Below are 19,271 nucleotides of genomic sequence, written 5' to 3' on the forward strand. Positions count from 1 at the left end.
AAGACTACATTATTACTGACGCCGAAAGTCCCTGAAAACTTCTATTATCTTTATTTAATAAGTTACAGGGGTGAAAATAAAAGAGAAGTTTAATTTTTAATAATTGCAAATATTTAATTCAAAAGAAACTTTTTATTTATATTAAGGGACTGTCGGCCCTCGACAATAACATTATCTTTCATTCTGCTTTTAAATTTTAAAAGAATACTTATTAGTTTTCTCAGGATTCGAAAAAAATGAATACATTTAAAACACATTGAAAATTTTGACAACAACATTTTGCGCCTTTCCCCTTAAATTTTTTGCAACATTAATTAATGAAGCACCCTGCATATTAAATTAAAAATATACATTTAAGTAAATAAACAATAATATTTTGTCATTTCAAAGTTTTCAAACAAATTTTATACAGAGTGTCTACATAACTACAAACCATATGGAAAACTGTTTTGTTATTAATTTTACGAGAAAAAGTTATTCTTCATAAAAAGTTCTGCATTATCTAGAACTCAGAATGCAACCATCAAATATCAAAATTTATGAATCTTATACGAGGTATGTCAAAAAATATGAATTTCGGTAAAGAGCAAAGTACGTTTAGTTTTCACAATATTGAAAAGTTATTATGAAAAGTTGTTCAGCATTAAAAACTATGTTTCTATATGCAATTACATCCTTCTAATTGAAATATATTGTCAGGGCCGGCGATAACGGGCCTTCAAGGGATGCACTGCAGGCGGGCGCCCCTATTCAGGGGGCGCCAAACTGAGCTTTTTGTTCTGCTGGTGCTATACAAAATATCAATTTAAAAAACCAAAGGGCGCCTATGCTAGTGTTGCAGGCAGGCGCCTTATACCCTAGCACCGGCACTGTATATTGTGATCTAGAAAGGCACTTTACTTTTGATCGAAACTCATATTTTTTACATATTATTATATCTCATATAAAATTGAAAAAATTTGATAGGATTTGATGGTTGCATCTTAGATTTTAGACCATGCAAAGCTTTTTAGAAAGAATTTTTTATCGTACATTAATTGTACTTTCAACAGCACCCTTTTCATTTATTAGAAATAATGTGATAAGTCTTTTATTATTAATAATTAGCCATTTTCAGTTATTACAAATAATGTGATAACTCTTTTATTATTATTAATTAATTAATCAATAACAATAAGATAGTTATCGCATTATTCGTAATAAATGAAAAGGGCGTTGGGTATCTGTAATTTGATAAAATAATTTTAATTAAAAGTATGTAATTGCATATTAAAACATAGTTTTTAATTAATTCCAAACAACTTTTCATAATAATAATTTTTGATATTGTGAAATATAAGGTACCCTTGATGGAAATTCATATTTTTGATACTCATAAGATTGACACAATTTTATATTTAGTTGCATTTTAGTTTTTATACTATGCAAAGCATTTTATGAAGAATAAATTTTTTCCGTAAAATTAATAATAAAAAAGTTTCCCATATGGTTCCAAGTTTCGCAGACACAATGTCTTAATTATTTTCTTTTTTTTATAAATTGTAAATTGTGGATTTTATTAGAAGAAACCCGATTATAACTATTTAAAATTAATTATTATTAATTCTATGCAATGATTATGATACTTACCATTTTCACAATTAATTTAATTTCCACACCACTTAAAATAACAACAAATAAAAAAGATTTTAAACCTTTCACTGCAGGAAACCACCCGTTCACCAGTAACAGTAAATAATGTTTGTGCCTAATAAACATAGACGAGAAGGGAAAAGATACTGAAGTCAAATACTCAATAATCATAATCCATAGAGTATTTGTTTACTTAAGGGTAATTATCATAAACTCGAGTAAAAGATTCACTGTATACGAGTAAAACTGCTTGATCCAGCAAATTGTGTTTTTGTTGGAGTAAAACTGCTAAGTTGCGTTTTATGGGTGTTAATTTATGTTTCTACTCGTCAAGGAGCGTGATTTGATGTTTATTTGACTATCTTGAGTGTCGCTTTAGACATAAAATCGATTGGATGGTATGCCAAGCCTACTTCAATCTACTTCAAAGAAAAAAATAGGAAGAAACAACAAAATGTAATATATTTTTGACGGAGTAAGTTCAACATTTCAGAACGGGAATAATTATTTTTTCAGTAAAAACACAATATTTGATTTTTGAGATTTCTCTAGCTGTTCATGAAATAACTAAAATTGTATATAAAAAATGATTATCTCATTTAAAATAAATATTTCTTATTTACCAAACCTTCGGTTTGGCGCCCCTTTGGGGTTACGCCCGCGTGCGCCGCACGCGTTGCACGCCCGGTTACGGGGGCCCTGCACTTTACTTCCATGTTATACATATGGTTTTTCCACCTTCCTCAAATAACAAGTCATTTTTTCATTTTAACTTAATTTATTTATGTAACTAACCAACAAAATTTATTAGAACTAAAACAAACAAGTAGGTACAATATAACTGTCAAATATAAGTCAAATTATTAATCTAAGTTAAATCAGAATACCAATTTACTGTTTTTTACCATTCTGCAAAATACAGAGTGTTTTTAAATAAACGTTAAAATGTATAGATACTTACGTAATAGAAAATAGATATTGTACAGGGCGTCAATAAGTTATATTTCATGAATGAAATAACATGACGTCACTTTTACTTTTCCTCCCTAGGGACGAAAAGTACAACTTTGCTCCCTACAATCAGGTCCGGAAAAGTATACTTTCGATAGAGGTAGGTGGAAAAAATATTATGTCATTTGTCAAAATAAAAGATTCCTTGGAACGAGCTAGCATTTTGAATTTCCCGCACCTATCTTGCCTGCCGTGGTGCCTGGTGCGAGTCTACAGTACTAAAAATCCACAATCATAAAATCCACAACCCTACGTTTGGTACCGACTATGTACCGACCAATCGCAGGGAGAGGTAAAATAACCAGCACGCAACCGCACTGTTGCAAGATTTACTTCTTTTCTTTTAGCGGGAATTTTAAAATTTCTAATGCTAGTTGGTTTTAAATTTGACAGTTGTGTTTTCTCGAATCCGAATCAGTGATGTGAGAGTCCCACATCACTGATCCGAATCGAATCTTAACCGTACTTTTACAGGTGATTGTGTATATTATGTAAATAAATTGAAACAAGTATTTACTGTGTTATAATTTAAAACACACAATATGTTAGTCTTTAAAAAAAGTGGAGCTCAAAAAAGTATTCTTGTTTACAGTGCAAATTATTTTTGATTGCAATAGGGATTTACGATTTTATTTGCAGGAAAAACATGGGCTACCTACCCAGTTGGTAAAATTACAATTCAAAAACTCTTTAGGTAGGCATGGGTAACTTCCGCATTATTATTTATTTTTTAAGTATTAAGGTTGATGTTGATATCAAAAAGTTAGATTTCAAAGGTAGTTTTATGTAGGTAGATACTAGATAAAAGTAAGCTATTAGTAGTATAACTTCCCATGTAATCACCTGTTATTATAATACACCCAACAATTAGCCTGATGTAATACAGACGTCAATTGAATGTGAAGTAAATACACATCTTAAAGACATTTTTTTACTATGGTCAAAATATCAGCCTAAAGACGTCATTTATATAACGTCTTTTGACGTCACAAAATTACCACAATAAAACGTTGTCACTAATTGCTCAATTTAACGTCATTCAAGTTAGATGTAATATATAGGGCTTTTCATTCACAGTCATTTGTTTCGAGGTTCTGTCATGTGTCACATAATATTAATATATCTACGTCATACGTTATTAGTATATAACAATGATACAAACCAGAGACATATGACGTAGATATATTAATATTATGTGACACATGACGGAAGCTCGAAACAAATGACAATCGATGAAAAGCCCTATTGATGGCATATTGGTCATTAAACCTGATGTTACATTTCGGTCATGTTTATGTCGCCTATCAATTAAGACTAAAAAAACACGTCATTTGGATGTCACTCTGTTAGAGGACTTGAAATACGTGGATTAATGAATTTTAAAAAAGTTAATAAAATATAAAATATGGAAGCACTGGGTAAAGAAGAAAGATGCATTAAATATAATAAAAAAGAAAATGCCTGATAATAAAATATTAATGTCAAAATTGTTAGTCTGTGTTCGACTCATACTTAACATAATCTTCCTAGTTGAAGTCCTCATACTGTGTAATAAAACTTAAAGCCACTTTGGGGGCCTTTTTGACATATTTTCAGAATTTTCTTTAATAGTAAAATGTATTAACACAATAGATATAAAATTATTATTATTATTAAATAATTAACACAAAAAAGTATTTTAATTGCTTTGGTTTTCAATATAAATCACAATAATATCACCGTTAATTTTTAAGTATATTATATGTGTGTATATTATTATACAGGGTGAGTCATGAGGAACTGTACATACTCCTACCTCGTATAGAGGCCCCTATGGGGAATAACAAATGACCATTAACAAGTGTCTGCTCCCATTGTTTAATAATATACAGGGCGAGTTTCGCATTTTGACAGAAATTTGTATTCGTCATAATTTTTGAACGGTCAGATCGATCTGTCTCTTATTTTGGTCAATCGTTACACTATTACCACCTAATCAACTGATTTATTCAAACTAGAAAAAAATCAGGTCCGGCTTCAAAAAAATTAGTTCGTTTGGGTCTTAGAAAAAATTTCACCCTGTATAAGCTTTTTGAAAACTCGAATATGAATTTTACAAATTAGACAAATAGACAATTAAAATAACATATTTATTTTTTTCCGCACACGATTGCTTAATTTTTTATAAAAAAATCAAATTTGATTATGAATTAAAAGTTTGGTAAAGTGAACCATAGATTTAACAAAATTAACTTTTATTACCAAAATTAATTTTTTTTGAACAAATATTTAACTTATGTTACCACCTAATCAACTGATTTATACAAACTAGAAAAAAATCAGGCCCGGATTTAAAAAATTAGTTCGTTTATGTCTTAAAAAAAATTTCACCCTGTATACGCTTTTTGAAAACTCTAATATGAATTTTACAAATTAGACAAAAAGGCAATTAAAATGGAATATTTATTTTTTTCCCCACACGATTACTTATTTTTTTATAAAAAAATCAAATTTGACTATGAATAAATAAAAGTTTGGTAAAATGAACAATATTTACTAGAAACCAAATTTAAAAAAATTAACTTTTATTACAAAAATTAATTTTTTTTGAACAAATATTTAATTTATGTTACCACCCAATCAACTGATTTATTCAAACTAGAAAAAAATCAGGCCCGGATTTAAAAAATTAGTTCGTTTTGGTCTTAGAAAAAATTTCACCCTGTATACGCTTTTTGAAAACTTGATTTTTATTAAAAAATCAAATTTGTGAAAATCGGAATTTTACCATAAAAATAAAAAAATTAAACAACGTTTTTCTCAAAATTAAAAGCTTCACCATTTTTTTTTCTATACCACGTCTGGATCTAAAACCCATAACACTTCTCTTTGGACTCCATAGTTTAACATAGACGTGATCAAATAGATAAATCTTAAATTTTTTCACTTAATTTTTGCGATTTAACTTTGCAATTCACGAATCTGCACCTTTTATTTTTAAAAATTCATAAATTTTATGAGAAGAAGACGGAAAGTCTACAACAATTTTCATATTCACAATGGTAAGAGATATGTGCTATAAAATTTCAGAAAAAAAATATTAAAATGGAACAGAGTTGTAGCGAGTTAAACCGTGATTTCATTTTTTTTTTTTTCAGTTTTAGGTTAAAATTCCGATTTTGACAAATTTGATTTTTTAATAAAAAATTAAGTAATCGTTTTTTTTTTATTAACATCCAAGTTTTTTTACAATATGTTTTACAATGAAAACAATAAGTAAAATCGTTTGTCTTTACAATGACAGAGAGATGTAAGGTCCAGTGACCAAAGCATCACGACACACATTAGCTTCTTTACCGGTGAGATGCGCACATACACTGATACGCGAGCACGAAAACTAAAACTAAAACTGGCACAGAACACAATGGCTGGACGCTGTTGAAGGCGTAGCTTCCTCTGCTGTAGGCTCTGTCAGGATCGGTTAGGTAGGTCCAAGGGATCATATCGCTTCAATCTCTTCGCTTGTTGAGAAGATTGTGTGCCAGGGTGTTTGGATGTATCCGCAATCTATTTTGATATTGTTCAGAAGATTTTTTGCACTCTTCGGAGACTGATAGTACCTGAAGATCTCTATGTATTGCGTCATTATTGATGTACCAAGGGGCATTAGCGATTGTTCTTAGAGTTTTGGATTGAAATCTTTGTATTTTCATAATATTAGATTTGCTAGCTGATCCCCAGAGCTGCGAACCATGTGTCCAAATGGGTTTTATTATTGTTTTGTATATAAGCAGCTTGTTATCGATCGATAGGTGAGAGTTTTTTCCCAACATCCAGTAAAGTTTTCTGTATACAATTCCCAGTTGAAGTCTTTTCGTCCATATATGTTTGGTCCAAGTTAGTCGTTTGTCAAGGTGAATACCTAGATATTTTACGTCATCCTTTTGAGGTAAAGGATGTCCATCGAGATTAAGATCTGTACATGTACCTACCTCTTCTTAGAGTGAATGTAATGTGTGTGGATTTTGAGGGGTTTACTCTAATTCTCCAGAGTTTAAGCCATTCATTTGTTTTGTTCAGATGTAGTTGCAGTCTCTCTGATGCTATTATTGGATTACCATGAGAGGCCAGGAAAGCAGTATCATCTGCGAATGTTGCAAGTGTTAGGTCGTTGCTTGTTGGCAAGTCAGCCGTATATATTAGGTATAGGATCGGTCCGAGCACACTACCCTGAGGTACACCAGATAGGATGGGGTAGAGTTTTGTATAGGCTTCACTATATTTTACCAGATATCTCCTTTCTGTAAGGTATGATTGAAGCAGTTTGAAGTAAGTGTAAGGTAGGTTTTTCTTTAATTTGTACAGAAGTCCTGTGTGCCACACCTTGTCAAAAGCTTGAGAGGCGTCTAAAAAGGCTGCAGTGCAGTATTGCTTGTTTTCGAGACTAGTTCTTATTGTTGTGTACAGTCTGTGAACTTGTTCTATTGTACTATGTTGATTACGAAATCCGAATTGATGGTCAGGTATGAGACTCTTCTCTTCTAATATTGGTTTTATTTTTCTTAACAGAAGTTTTTCAAACACCTTAGAGATGACTGGGAGCAGACTTATCGGTCGGTATGAGTTGACATCTTTTGGATCTTTTCCAGGTTTTTGAATTAGTATAATCTGTGCCACTTTCCATTGCAACGGGAACGGGAAGTAGTGCAGACTTAACATAGCATTAAAGATCATAGTGATTATTCTGTAACAATCATCGGTTAGTTCCTGAAGGACCTTACCCGTTATGAGGTCGAATCCTGGTGCCTTATTAGGTTGTATCTCATTATTTATTATCTGTTTTACTTCTTTAATATTAAACTTGGATATTGGCAGTTCCATTTGATATGGAGCCTCAAGAAAAGAATGAAATGGTTCTTCTTGTTCTAATGGTACTACTCTAGTAAAGGGACTAAATACTGTCGAAAGATGTTCTGCGAATGTCTCGGATTTCTCTGTGTCTGTTCTTGCCCATTTACCTTTGGCATTTTTTAAAGGAGGTATGGCGTCTTTTGGTCCTTTTACTTTTCTCGTCGCCTTCCATAGCGAATAGTTAGTGTCTTTGAATGGAGTCAGATTTTCTAAGTAAGTTTGAATCCCCCTGTTTTTTTCTTCTTTTAATAGATTTTTAAGTCTTCTGGTAATTCTGTTTAGATTTTCTTTGTCAATAGGTGCATGTGTGTTTTGCCATTTTCTCCTAAGTTTTCTTTTTTCTTCAATCATGTTTTTTGCACTCAGAGAACAATTTATGGTTTCCTTCCATAATGTTTGTTCAGGTGTAGCACTCCATCCCGCATTTTGTATGGAGGTAGTAAGTTGTTGTACTGCATTTTCAATTTGTATTTCTGTTTTAAGTGGCAAATTCGTTGATATTTGTTCTGTTAATGCACTTCGGAATATGTTCCAATTTGTTTGGTTATTGGTTAGGACTGGAGGCTTATTTCTGAGTATGACTTTGGAGTCTAGGTCAATTAGAATGGGAGAATGATCTGACGAGAGGTCCCAGCATGATTGTATTGCTAAGTAGTTAAGAGAGATACCTTTAATCACACAGAAGTCTAAGAAATCTGGTGTTTTATGTGGATCTGTAGGCCAATAAGTTGGTTCTCCTGTAGATTGTTTCCTATTATCGACTTCAGCAGTTGTCTACACCTTGTTGTGATTATTCTAGAGCCCCAGTGATGATGTTTACAGTTAAACTCTCCTCCTACTATGAATTTGTGTCCAAGTGAACTAAAATAGGTATTAAAGTTATTTTCGTTGATGGATTGGCCAGGAGGACAGTAGACAGCAGATAAGGTAAGGTTGCCTAACCAGTCATCAATGACAATGCTAGTTGACTGCAGGTACTTTTCACTGAACTTATTTAACTCATGGTGTTTTATATTAAATTTGATAATGATAGCTGTGCCACCGTGTGCTTTGTCATTTGGATGTTTTGTGTAGTGAACAGTGTATTTTGGAATTTTTATATAATTTTTGTCTGTTAGATGGGCTTCTGATATGAGCATAACATCAATTTTCTTCTCGTCGAGAAAAATTTTTATTTCTTGGATATGATTCGTTAGCCCATTTGAGTTCCAGACGGCTATTTTAAGTGCGTTTTGCATTAGTCCATTTTGGAGATCATAGTGGTAAGGAGATTAAGCATAGTATCCATTCTCTCCATTAATTTTGCCATCATGTTTTCCAGGTTGGCAATTGTCGTTAAATGGTTTGAGCCAACATTATTTTGTTGGTTTGTGATTTCAGCTGTTTGACTATTTCCTGACGTTTTTTGAGCGTAAGAAACACCAGGGGTTACTGTTTGGCTGTTAATTGTATTGATGTCTGTTCTATGGGTCTCTTGTTTCCGTCTGAGTTGGGGGAACTTTTCTTTTTGTATTTGTTTGTATACGCTGCAGCCCTTATAGTTGGCCGGGTGGTTTCCCATACAGAGTACACATTGTACGTTATTGCTGCGTTCCTTGCGTGGGCAGTTTAGAGTATGATGATTACTTGCACACTTTACGCATCTTGGAGGCATATAACAGAATTTTTGTGTGTGGCCATAACGTTGACATTTGGTACATTGGGGAACCTGACGCTTCGGATGTGGTGGTTCGAAGGACACAATCATATTCTGAAGTGCTCTCACTTCATAAATGTCTTTATTATTTGGCTTAGCTTTTAGTTCTATATTAAAAAGCGGAAGCGCCGTTTTGGATCCATTCTTATATATATTAGCTATGTTGGTTACTTCGTGTCCCATTTGTGCTAACTCATCTTTTAAAGCATCTTTATTTGCTGTTTGATGCATATTACGAAGTACAACTCGGAATGTTCTTTCTTCCTTTGTTTGGTAGGTGTAATAGTGGGTTTTTTTCTCATTTAGTGCTTTGGCTATGTTTCGGTAATGTTCAGAGGTTGTGGGCTGGATTTTTACTTGGTTGTTATAAAGGCATTTGATGGTGTATCCCAGTGGGGATATTGTTTCTAACAATTCTCTAAGAGGTTTTATAATACCTACATCTGAAACAAATATGGGTGGGGGCTGAATACTATTTTCAACTTCATCAGTTTCGGTTAGGTTGGTCTCATCAGGTATTTCATCTAAGCTAGCAAATCTATTAGACGTTGGTGTGGGTGCTTTGAGCCAGTAATCGCTCATTATTGTTTGTCTTAGGTGTTTATCAGCTTCAGGGCTGTCCTTTCTTGCTCTTTTGCGCGCTTGAACAGTGTCCCATCCTTGGTCCTGATTTTCTTGGCTATCGTGTAGATTACTGATGTGTATTTGTGACGGTTGATAAGAATAAGAAGAAGAAGAAGAAGCATGATTAGAAAGAAAAGAGTTACCTGGTTGTTCTTGTTGACTGTTAGTAGAATCAGTCTCTTGGGGCATTATAATGCTTGAGTAATTTTCATTGCTTTGTTGCTCACTAGACGAGGCTGTGGTTGAATCTCTCGATGGTTGTTCCATGGTATTTGTTTGCAAGTTAGCGGTGTATTCTTCTGAAGTTGATCTTCTCGTCGGAGATCTGCTCACTTTATTTGAATTTAGAAACGGATTGTCTTTGTCTATGATTTCTACATTTTCGCTCATCCTGTATCACAATTAAATGTTTTATACATCACGAACAATTATTTTATGGTACGCCTATGACTTTATATGCCGGTATTTTTGCGTATAGAAAATAGAAATAGTACTTGTTTTATTTTATTTGCGTTTTTAAAACACTGGTAATTCAAGTAATCGTGTGGAGAAAAAAAATAAATATGCCATTTTAATTGCCTATTTGTCTAATTTGTAAAATTCATATTAGAGTTTTCAAAAAGCGTATACAGGGTGAAATTTTTTCTAAGGCCAAAACGAACTAATTTTTTAAATCCGGGCCTGATTTCTTTCTAGTTTGTATAAATCAGTTGATTGGGTGGTAACATAAGTTAAATATTTGTTTAAAAAAAAATTAACTTTTGTAAAAAAAGTTAATTTTTTAAAATCTATAATCACTTTACCAAACTTTTAATTATTCAGTGTCAAATTTGATTTTTTTTTTTTTTTTTAATTAAGTAATCGTGCGGGGAAAAAAATAAATATGCCATTTTAATTGCCTATTTGTCTAATTTGTAAAATTCATATTAAAGTTTTCAAAAAGCGTATACAGGGTGAAATTTTTTCTAAGACCAAAACGAACTAATTTTTTAAATCCGGGCCTGATTTTTTTCTAGTTTGTATAAATCAGTTGATTGGGTGGTAACATAAATTAAATATTTGTTCAAAAAAAATTAATTTTGTAATAAAAGTTATTTTTTTTTTAAATCTATGGTTCACTTTACCAAACTTTTAATTCATACTCAAATTTGATTTTTTTATAAAAAATTAAGTAATCGTGTGGGGAAAAAAATAAATATGTCATTTTAATTGCCTATTTGTCTAATTTGTAAAATTCATATTATAGTTTTCAAAAAGCGTATACAGGGTGAAATTTTTTCTAAGACCCAAACGAACTAATTTTTTTGAAGCCGGACCTTATTTTTTTCTAGTTCGAATAAATCAGTTAATTAGGTGGTAATAGTGTAACGATTGACCAAAATAAGAGACACATCGATCTGACCGTTCAAAAATTATGACGAATACAAATTTCTGTCAAAATGCGAAACTCGCCCTGTATATTATTAAACAATGGGAGCAGACACTTTTTAATGGTCATTTGTTATTCCCCATAGGAGCCTCTACACGAGGTAGGAGTATGTACAGTTCCTCATGACTCACCCTGTATATTATGCAAGAAAATAGAATTTACCTAATAACTCGCCTCGCCCCCAGGTAAAAATCTACAAAAACATAATACAGTGATTACATGGGGAGTTTACCAGTCTACATTCCTTGGTTATACTACATACTTATAGCTTACTTTTATCTAGTCTCTACCTACATAAAACTACCTTTGAAATCTAAATTTTTGATATCAACATCAACCATTACACTTAAGAAATAAATAATAATGTTACTCCATAACCTATCTAATCTAATAGAGTTGGCAATTTTACCAACTGGGTAGGTTGCAATGTTTTTCCTGCAAATGAAATCGTAAATCCCTATTGCCATTAAAAAATAATTTGCACCTTAAACAAGTATATTTCTTTTGAGCTTCATTTTTTTCAAAAGAATAACAATGAGTTTTAAATTATAACACAGTTCAATAGGGCTTTTCATCGATTGTCATTTGTTTCGAGCTTCTGTCATATGTTGTATAATCTGTGTATATGAACATTATACACGGATTATACGAAATATGACAGAAGCTCGAAACAAATGACTGTGAATGAAAAGCCCTATTATTTATTTACATTGTACATAAAACCACTTGTAAAAGTAAGGTTAAGACACAGTTTTTTTGCTTATACGAAACAGTTAGTTCACTCTAGTTTTTATGCGGTTCCTGCGCTTGCAGAAACTCCTAGCAGACTGCGTAGTAGACTAGGAGGAAAATGTTGCTGTTGCAAGATTTAAAATATTCCGATAAAGAATATTCCAAAATTATAATAAAATAATTATGATTATCGATTTTTTTCAAAAAGCTGAAAATTAAATTCATAAATGGTAAAATCCTTTATGTAGACACTTGTATAAAATTTGAAAATGAATATCTTCTAATTATTGATTGAATGTATTCAGAAAATTAATCACAAGTAACTATCTAAATTGGTGACATTTGGCAACAGTGAGTAGATCTGGTTTATTTAGGTATGTTTATTCCAAATTCCAAACATAACCTTATATTATAAACAGTCGTTTATTTAGAGTTATTTATTATTGTTTTCTCATATTTTGCAATTGTTAAGTTGGTTTACTTCGAATTTAATATGCATTACTGTGGTATTTCTCCAGTTTTCTAAGAAGTTTGGTGATTTTGAATTGGGATTATGATGAATTTAACCCAAAGGCAATGTGTGTTTATTTATGTGGCAAAATTCCAGGCACCATAAAAATTTGAGTTTCTTCCTGTTGCCCATGGATGAAATCGGTAAGAACGTAAATTCTATTTAATATCATTGACATCATTTTTGACGTGCTGTCGTTTTAGGTTTGCAGAATGAAAAGAAATTGTTCAGTGTGATATACTTTCTATGAACAGTCCTCAATATTGTTACATTAACTTTTAAATATGCACTTTACATCTTGAGGAGCAGGCCTTTGCAGAAATACTGAAAAGCGGGTTGCAAAACAACGCAAAATAAAACAAAGGAAATATGTCTTGAGATTAAACATTCAAGTTGAAGGTGTGTTCTTTCTTAAACTGAAATGATAATTTTGTAATTCTGTAGGCACATCTATTGAGAAGTTACAACCAGTGGCAAAGTGCCTTAAGGGAATCTATGACATATAATTGAAGGTATGAGTACATATATGTTTCAAATTAATTGTTGGATGATTCTGAAAAAGTGTAAATTTTTTTCATGAATTTGGTACATAACTGTCTATCTAAACTCTAAAAACCATTGACATCTGTTTTGAAAAACCATGTTCCTAGAAACCATTGATAACAAATATAGACGGTTACCTCTGCATTTATTGTATCATCTTACTACCCTATCCATAGTGAGTCTAATTTTTAAATCTATAATTGCTTACGTGCTGGTTTCATAAAGATGCTTCAAAAATCTATATGGGTCTTACTAGGCAGCACAGCCATGCCTTATAGCTTTTCCAATTATATTTTCAATATGCTTATTCTAGTTAAGATTGCGGGATAAAAAGACCACTAAATATTTGAGTTCATTTTTAGCTATCAGCATTGGCTCTACAGCCCATGGTGGGTCTTGGCCTGTTCCAGAATCAGCTTCCACTCTTTCCTATCCTTTGCTTGGCTTTCCAATTTCTCACTCGAGCATGGATTTTTGGTATATATGGGATTATATTGTGATAACGACCAGATCTATGAAAGAATAGTATGTTGTTAAAGAAGATTGTGGTGACACTATTCATGAATATCTGATAATATTGGTTAATGTGAATGGAGTCCAAAATGGGTTTAGGCTGTTATATAAAAAAACTAGGTCATTAGCATATGGAAGTAGGGCGACATTATCTGGTATTAAATTATGTGAATGAGGAGAATTAAACCTAAAAACTCTATTTATTCTGCTAATCAATATGATTTTAATATATTTTAATATAAAACATATGTTATTCTTTCTAGGGACATCTCCTCTGAAGGAAGTACAATTATTTGCCAGTATGTCAAATGAATTTTCAACATCAGTCATACTTTCATGAATTTATTGATGAAAATAAAACTAGGTACATGATTTATTATTTACTTCCAAGGGATTCTAAGATACTATTTGTAAAAAGTCCAATATGCAGTGATGAGCATGCTAATAACTGGCAAAATATGGGATATAACGCCAAAGATGGGAAACATGGGAAGCATTCTGAAATAAAAAGAGATGAAACTGAGAGAAATTATCCATATAAACATATAAATCAACATTACATTACATAGTTTCCCACCTTTAGACGTATCAGATGAGTATGAGAACTGTCACTGTGACAGGAGAATTTTATAAAATACTCCTGTCACAGAGATCTAAAGGTGGGAAACTATGTAATGTTATCATCGGCTAAGAGTGTTAACCTGCTAACCCCATTTTTCACTGTGAGTGATATTGGGGTAGTTTCTAGGTCTGTGTACCTTCATACCATGTCCCACAAGCCCGCTGGTTCCACTGTAGTTTAGAGATAGCTATTTCTAAACTACATTGGTGTCGGCGGGTTTGTGGGGTGGTGTATGAAAATACACAGACCCAGAAACTAGGCCCTTCTGACCACTTTGGTATACTGGTAACTTGCGTTTCCGACTTTTTTCGAGAAAGTCGTTTCAAAAAAGCACTTCCTATACAAAAAAAAAAACTATATATCAATGGAATACTGACCTTGCCTTTTTCTATAAAATTTCTATGCAACATTCGAATAAAACGTCTCTTTCTATAAATATTGATGCACAGGAACTATACAATAATCTAATGTCAGCAATTAAAGAAACTGCTTCGCAATTACAACTTTGTAAAGAAAAATCTTTCCCGTCGTGTATCAGGCAAAGTCCTCCATGGTTTGATCATGAATGTACCTCAGCTAAAAACAACATGAAACAAAGCCTCAAAACAGCTAAATCAAATAACTTCCGCGACCCCTATAAAACAAATTTTTTGACATCAAAAAAAGCCTATAGACAAATAATTAAAAAGGAAAAACATATATATTTTCATAACCTGTATTCTCAACTTGCAAACAGCAGGGACTCCAAAACATTCTGGTCAGTGATTAGGAAATTTCGGAAAAATCACAATACTTCTTTTATCGATGTAGACGTATGGGAGCAATTTTATTCGAATATATATCCCCCAAAACTATATCATAATGCCCGTTTTTTTGATGCAAGACATCCCATTTTTGACGCTATTATAACCAGTGACGAAATATATAGAGTCCTAAATAACTGTCCCAATCGTAAAGCACCTGGAACTGACCATATTTCTTATGAATTCTTTAAAAATCTTCCAAATAATTGGATACTGTATTTAACGGGCATGTTTAATAGAATACTGGAAACAACCATTACGCCGCATAACTGGAGTGAAGTCATTTTTACTATGATATTTAAAAAGGGCAACAGAGATGATCCAGCAAACTATAGAGGTATTGCCTTACTTAATTGTGTTGAAAAAATATTTACTAATATTTTGTTAAACAGACTCAGAGATTGGGTTGAAGTAAATAATGTTCTTCCCGAATGTCAGTCGGGTTTCAGGGGATCAAGGGGTTGCATTGATAATGTATTCACCCTCACTTCTGCTGTACAACTGCAACTACGACTGAAAAAACGCAAAGTGTACGCTGCCTTTGTAGATTATAAGCGGGCTTTTGACTCCATTATCCATCATTTGCTGTGGCAAAAGCTATTTGGCCTTGGGGTGAGTTCTAAAATAATAGCCATTTTGAAAAACATTTATGATAATGCTAGGATGTACATCAAAACTCCAAACGGCTACACAAGACCATTTGATATTTCAACAGGAGTCTTACAGGGTGAACCTTTGAGTCCACTATTATTTAGTTTATTTATTGCGGATATAGAACAGTTTTTTATTAGTCAAGGATCACAAGGTATCTCCATTGATAGCCAAAATCAAATAATAATGCTATTGTATGCTGATGATTTGGTCATTCTTTGTGACTCGGAAGTTGAACTCGGTAAAAATTTAAGTTATCTAGAAAAATACAGTGACAAAAACCAGCTAACTGTAAATGTTGGCAAAACCAAAATTCTTCCATTTGCCCGAAGCGGTCAAATTGGCAATAAAGGCGTTAAGTTCCTATATAAGAATGAAAAAATAGAAGTTGTTAACAAATTTGTATATCTTGGAGTCACCCTAACCACAACATCACTTTTTAAAGCAATGGCCGATACAACAGTGGAAAGAGCAAAACACGCAATTGGTAACGTGATAGGTTTAATGGCTAAAACCAAAATGAATTCTTGGACATCTCGTGTGCAACTTTTCGATTCGCTAGTTCAAAGCCTTGTTATGAACTGTGTGCCCGTTTGGGGAATGAGATATGCTGACCAGTTAGAAAGAATACAAATAACTTTCTTTAAAAAACTTTTACATCTCAGTATCAATACACCTGATTATGCTGTTAGGTTGGAGACAGGAAGAGTAAAAATTTCTTTTACTATTTTCAAGCTAACTTTAAATTGGCTTATCAAGCTATCGCAAATGCATGATTTAAGACTTCCTCTTATTTGTTTTCTGCGTCAGCTTCAAATTTCTTCAGCAAATAATTCAATAAATACGAACAGATACAACTGGGTTTCACAGTTTAAGCAATATTTTCAAATATTAGATTATGAATTTTCTTGGGATGAAAACATCTCTGATTGGCTATTAAAAAACAAGAAAAGCATGTTAAAAAAGTATATGGATATGCTTCATCAAGAAGACATTCAAGCAGTCTCCATGTCAACATTCTCAACTATTTACAAACATTTATCCGTAGATACCTCAGTACAGAAATATCTGGAATTTCAAATTCCCATAAAATACATTCGTGCCATGGCGCAACTTCGAACATCTAATCGCCATGTGTTAAAATTTACCTATAATGGTATAACATATCATATACGACCATCTGAAATCTGTACTATTTGTAACACAAACAAGTTGGAAACTCTTGAACATTTACTGTTTGAATGTCCCATTTACAGTTCAATGAAACCGGTTAATATGGCCCCCCTTAATAATTGCACCGACCTTATTGGTTGTCTTAATAATGTAACTATAATATCTCTGAAAGCAATTTCAATATATATTTGGAATATCATAAAACTTAGATCTTTTGTTTTAAATGAATAGGCTTCAGTTTCTCCTTCATTGGTGTTTATTTAAGAAAACAAGTCTCCATTTCAGTTAGTAATAGCGATTAACTTTTGTTTAAATTTGTTAATAGTTACTTATGTTCTAGACTAGTTGTTAGTTATATTCTGTACTTCAGTTTCTCCTTCATTGGTGTTTATTAAAAAAACCAAGTTCTCCATTTCAGTTAGTGATAGCGCTTAACTTTTGTTTAAATTTGTTAATAGTTATTTATGTTCTAGACTAGTTGTTAGTTATATTCTGTACTTACTAAACTCATTGTTATAAAACAGTAGTTTTTAAAAACAATAAATGTCTATCTATCTATCTATCTATCTAAACTAGCCCAATATCACTCAAAGTGAAAAATGGAGTTAGCAGGTTAAAACTCTTATCCAACGTGTAGCACTTAGAAATAAGGGGGAAGATAAAAGCTTGGAAAATTTAGATACTGCTTAAATACAAAAGGGTCGAGAAAACTAGGGGATATTTCTAAAAACTACTTTGCTACGGCGGCTCGTGTTTTGGTTGGAGAGCTAAGGTTGTGAGTTCGTTAAGAAGAAGTTAGGGATTAGGGAATATTTACTACTATCAAAAATTTAAACAAGGGTACTTACAGATATCCTGGGGTGTTAAATATAAATCCTGGCTATATTTTGTTAGGGCGCCTTACCAGGAGTTTTACTTTCTATGATCATCCAACATCTTAAAATTTGACTCTAAAAAGCTTTTAAAGTTTGTGGTTAAAATTTTGCCAATAGGTTAGCGGTAAATAAACAGGACAAAATACACAGTTATGGCATTTATTGAAAAATTATTCCTTGAGATAACAAAACTTTCAGATTACATAAAAGATTACCTGTAAAAAAATACATCTACTTTTCTGAACATAGGTTATGGTGCACCAAAAGATAAACAATAATATTATTGCATTGAGGATTTGATATCTGACTTAATTATGACTTGTATAACTGACTGACTGACCTAATTATGACATATATTATAGCATTTGCATTAAAACAAAAATTTATATTCATTCAGGGAACAATGTTTACATTAAAGAATTACTGACTACTCCTAGTAGTACTTAATTATTGAAAATAACAACAACTATGTCACCTGTCAAATATCATTCCGTAAATCTTTTATTTTTAACTATTTCAAAAGGTTTCAAAAAGGATTTTAACATTAACTTACAATTATGTCTTTACAATAATATTTTAATGATGGAAGCAAAATTATTCTTTGTTCTGTTCAACAATTTACTTTTTCATTTTTGTATTTTAAGTTCCAAAAAGATTTATTTTTTTATGTTGAAAGAAATTAACGTTATTAGTTTGAGAATTTTATAATTATTAAAAGTCACTATACCTTAAAATTCAAAACATTCACCATTGTGAAACTTGACATGACACTTGACAGCACGTACGTAGTTCATACGTCACTCGAAGGGGAAAATGTCAATGGAAAATTACTGATTGCACCATATACCATTATACCATGAAAATACCATAAAACAAAAGAAATTTGCTTATTTACCTCGGGAAATAGGTTTTCTAATCCAGGAGACGGGAGGCTTGGGTTTAATTCATCACTACGATATTAGTACTATGCCGGCTTTCATAAATACATACGCAGTATTTTTACAAAGCGTATATTACACTTTTACCATCAAAAAAGGAACTGCTACACCATCAAACTGATGGTACACCTACTTAACAACAACACAGAAGAACTTTGATAGATCCCATTTACTTGGAAATTCTTTTTGCGTCGCAAAAAAGCCGGTTACTGACTATCGATGTTTACTGATTCACTACCATTGTAAGAATGCCTGCTTTCTTCTCCGTCTCCTGCCAAAATTCCTTGATCCTGTCACTACGCAATTTCCGGCTTCCGTTCTTCAGAGCCAATTACGAGCTTCGATCTTTGTACCAAATTCAAACAAACCAATCAAATTGATTTTCAACATTTCTTCTAGAAAGTTCATCTACGCATTAGAACTGTACTTTTGTCAGCACTTCTTACAAATTCTGTTTTTGCGTCTCAAATAAACAGGAATCTTGTAACACATTGAAATGTTGCGCAATACTTCGTAGATGTATACAGGTGCGGTTTTAGAAAATTCCTTGCAATCTGAATTTAAGTAAAAAACTGAATAAAAAAATTTGGACTTCTTAGAGAGGGATTGTAAAATCTATACAAATCTA

At 32.2% G+C, this 19,271-nt stretch overlaps 1 long non-coding RNA gene across 1 annotated transcript; it reads left to right on the forward strand.

Annotated features, from left to right (window-relative positions):
* Positions 1-12,388: 12,388 nt before the first annotated feature.
* LOC126878670 (uncharacterized) lies at positions 12,389-14,459 on the forward strand. Its single transcript, XR_007695729.1, has 3 exons — positions 12,389-12,668; positions 12,729-13,037; positions 13,431-14,459. It is a non-coding gene; the product is annotated as an uncharacterized LOC126878670 (long non-coding RNA).
* The last annotated feature ends 4,812 nt before the right edge of the window (positions 14,460-19,271 follow it).

This window comes from Diabrotica virgifera, chromosome 10, assembly GCF_917563875.1.
Source record: "Diabrotica virgifera virgifera chromosome 10, PGI_DIABVI_V3a".
Classification (NCBI taxonomy): Eukaryota; Metazoa; Arthropoda; class Insecta; order Coleoptera; family Chrysomelidae; genus Diabrotica; species Diabrotica virgifera.